We start from the raw sequence: 3,724 nt of genomic DNA, 5'->3' as shown, positions 1-3,724 counted from the left end.
GCCATTTGCTTCGTTAATCACTATTTATGACATAAGAAATATTGCTACGCATCATCGGCATGTACGTAGATGCCAAAGAACCAAATCAAGTTTTAACATTTTAAAGCTGAAAATAGTCATGTGTGTTTGGACATGCCTATTGTTGTCAAATGTGTTCAATGTTGATGACAAAATTAATCAACAAAAGATCGAACTTGTTTTGCGACAACCTGATAACTTCTAAGAACCTAAAAAATCAACCATTCTAATGCTAACACCTATGTACACTATTTCTGACCAGTGCTAAAAGTTGCTGTAGGGAAAGATGGAGCCATCGTTTTAGATATGGTTGACACAGATGTTGTAGCGGCGAAGGAGCTTGAAGAAAAGGGAGAAGAGGTTGAACAGATGAAGAAATGCCGATGGAGGCACATCCACTGGAAGAGGCCAGAGTGGTGTTAGTGCTAAAAGAATCAGTGACGACATTTGTATTGGTATTGGTAGCAGCAGGGAGGAAGGGAGATTCGAAATTCGCAGAAATCGTATTAAGATGAAAATCTTTGCGTATAGGAATGAATGTCGAAACAGCGCTATTAACTGGAAGAGAGATTGTAACAGAGCTACAAAGAGTAACAGATGAAGATTTTAAAATAGAAGGGAAACAGAAAACGACAAGGAAGGGGAGGTAGAGGCAGGGATAGTACTTGTAGATGAAAGATCTGTAAATTGACTACCTTTATTTCTATCATGCCATAACTTCTTCAAATTTATTTATGTTTTTGTGAAATTACGTTTAAATTACGCCCGTTCATTAAAAAAAATTAACAGACCGCCAAAAATATTCTTATGCCAGTCAAATCGCGTGCTATTTCACCAAAAGTGACGTTCGTCATTTAATTAAGAGTTAGCCTATGTTCCAAACAGTTATATCATTTATAATTCAAAAATGAAAGAATGCATAGTTTTATGCGGATGTTTGATATAAATTCTATGACTTGAAATGCAAGAACAATGAGATCACATGAGACTGCATAGCAAGCACCCAGCATTCACTTACAAATATCAATTCAATATTCTGAAGAAATAGCAAGGGTATACTATGATTTGTAAATTATGGAATTTGATGATTGCTGTGATAAACGATGACCTTTTGACAAAACTGATATCGCATTGATTTTTTGTAGACATCAGAGATGGCTGACAATGTTAGACCCTCCTTATATATTGAAAACAACAGTTTGGTATGTAAATTTTGTAGTATTTCTATAAAAGTTTTGAAAAAAAGTACCTGACATATGCAATCAAATTGATGTTTTTCTAGAAACAGACAGCTGGCACCAAGCCAATGGTTAAAGAAACTGGGGAAACAGCCTCTCACTTGCAAGGGTCAATTCAATGTTATGAAGAAACAGCAAGGGTATACACAAGCTTAATGAATTCTGGAATTTGTTTCTTGATGTGCGAAAAGATGACCTTTTGACAAAACTGATAAAATTGCATTGATTTTTGTAGTCACCGTCAGAGATGTCTGACAATGTGGGAAACACTTCTTTGGTATGTAAATTTTGGAGTATTTCCTTTTAAATTTTGAAAAAAGACATGAAATATACAGTTAAAGTGATGTTTTTGCCAGAAAAAACAGACCCTAACAAGCCAATAGTTGAAGAGACTGGGAAAACAGCCTCTCATCTACAGGTATGGTAACCTAGCTCTAAACTTTGCTTAGTATCCTTCACAAATTGAAGTTGACAAAAATTATGTTGCTATTTGGGTGAGAAAAACTATGAAGTCATTCTTTTCGCCATATTGAAACTTTTCTGTGTACAAATGGATGAAACAAAGTCAATGGTTGGTAGATAAAACGCAATCTGCAAATCACTATAACCAAGGTTACAATCAAGTGAACAAAAAGTAGGCGCTGTCTTCCATCGTTTATATCTATCAAATGTCTTCCACAAAATTATAAAAAATATTACTGACACAACTTGTCGCAACTATTTTTTAACTAATAGCCACTTTGCTACTTTCAACTTTTTCTTGGACACTTCGGATGAAGGCATTTACAAAATACATACATTTAAGCACGCATCATGTGCATGTCGCCTTACTCAATTTGCTGGAAAAATCTAACATCAGCTAAATTTTTTCCGGTAAAGTTAACGGTGGGACACGTAAGGAATTAATATATTGGAAACATTGCAGGCACATAGTCACATGAAATGGGTGAAAGCCAACAAAGATATAAAATGTTATCGTTTCATATCATTGTTGGCTCTCACCTATTTTATACATCGAAGTCCCTTTCAAGAAAATGCATGATCAGTGACGCTTTACAATAAGGCAAAGAAAAAGTCTAAAGACTCACTAACCAATGCGCGTACCTGTTCGGTGAGAAAGGTGTTGTGAATTTTCGAGATGATTCCAATGAGTAATCAACGTAGAATAAAATCCAGTTCCCTATCTTAGGTTCTGATGAAGGAGATGATAAAGGATATCACAATTTTGATTACTACACGTAATTGTAATAATTAAACTTTCAATGAAGATCCATTATTGAGTTTTCAAAAATCAGCGTGCATGAGTAAACGAGTAATTTATACATGAGTAGTTTAGCTAAGCAAGAAGATAGCTCTCCGAAAATCATCTCGTTTTATTTAGCTGTATATATTAGCTACATCAAAAGCAGTTGAACCGAAAAGGCTCTTTATGCAATAGATAGTGCAGAATATGCAAAAAAGTTATAATTTGACAAGATGGCTTACGCATGTACTTTATCTCAAGAATGATTCTGGTAACGGCAGAGAACTTGGAAGTTGGGAGTTTTAAGATGAGGATTTCAGTATTCAAAGACGAGAAGAAAAGAGATGAGCCAAATTACTGACTGGCAAACGTTGCTGACGAAAGAGAGCAACAACAAGGGAAAACGCCAACAATATTTATTATATATCAAACAAATGTGACCAGAACAACGAATGCTTCCATCTTAAGAAATGAAATTAATTCACAGAGGTTCACATAATTAAGATTTACAACCATAAAAAGATAAAGATGAACATCTGTTTGGGTGTGTTTTTATGAAGAAGCCAATGTTTTATGCATGTCAAATGTCACACAAACAAAAAGAACAATTGTTTTGCCATACAAACACTACTAAAATGAAATACGAGGCAGTACTATAAGTTTAACTGTTTAATGAGCAAAAACAACATTTGTCTTACTAAATAGAAGAGTTTGACCGAATCGAGTCCAGTGTTGTGACTGACATTATGTACATATATGAGGGGGTTCTGTAGTGGTATATTGGTGTGTCTTGAAAAGGAAAATCAGATGATTTGATCGAGAGAAAGGTCTTCAAGAAAAAAAAAGGTGTCACACCCTATATTGCAGCGATTCATAATGGCAAATATATGAATCATTGGAAACAGAATTGAATACGCTACTATCATGTAAGACAAGGTTTGCTTTTTGTAAAAAAATAATACGTGTCAAATTTAAATACCCTTTTCACCATGCAGGTGCCCTAAAGTTCTATGACCTCCCCTAACTTAAATATGCTTCCTACGCCCCTGAGGAAAGGTAATATGCTTTTCCTTTGTCAACTCTCTTTTTCTTTACGTATGTGCATGTTCTGAAAATTCAAAAGATGTTATTCAGGAAAGTTGAAAATTCAAACCCTTTTGTTTCTTCTCTTGTACAGAAACTCTTTGAGTTTAAAGATTTACAGTTGCCTAAGGAACTTTGTGAG

The 3,724-nt window shown here is 34.7% G+C and overlaps 1 long non-coding RNA gene across 1 annotated transcript; it reads left to right on the top strand.

Annotated features, from left to right (window-relative positions):
- Positions 1-1,162: 1,162 nt before the first annotated feature.
- LOC124456525 lies at positions 1,163-1,555 on the top strand. Its single transcript, XR_006952327.1, has 3 exons — positions 1,163-1,220; positions 1,301-1,396; positions 1,492-1,555. It is a non-coding gene; the product is annotated as an uncharacterized LOC124456525 (long non-coding RNA).
- The last annotated feature ends 2,169 nt before the right edge of the window (positions 1,556-3,724 follow it).

Source organism: Xenia sp. Carnegie-2017, unplaced genomic scaffold (assembly GCF_021976095.1).
Source record: "Xenia sp. Carnegie-2017 unplaced genomic scaffold, XeniaSp_v1 HiC_scaffold_51, whole genome shotgun sequence".
Taxonomy (NCBI): Eukaryota; Metazoa; Cnidaria; class Anthozoa; order Malacalcyonacea; family Xeniidae; genus Xenia; species Xenia sp. Carnegie-2017.
This window is presented reverse-complemented; position numbering and strand designations above follow the sequence as displayed.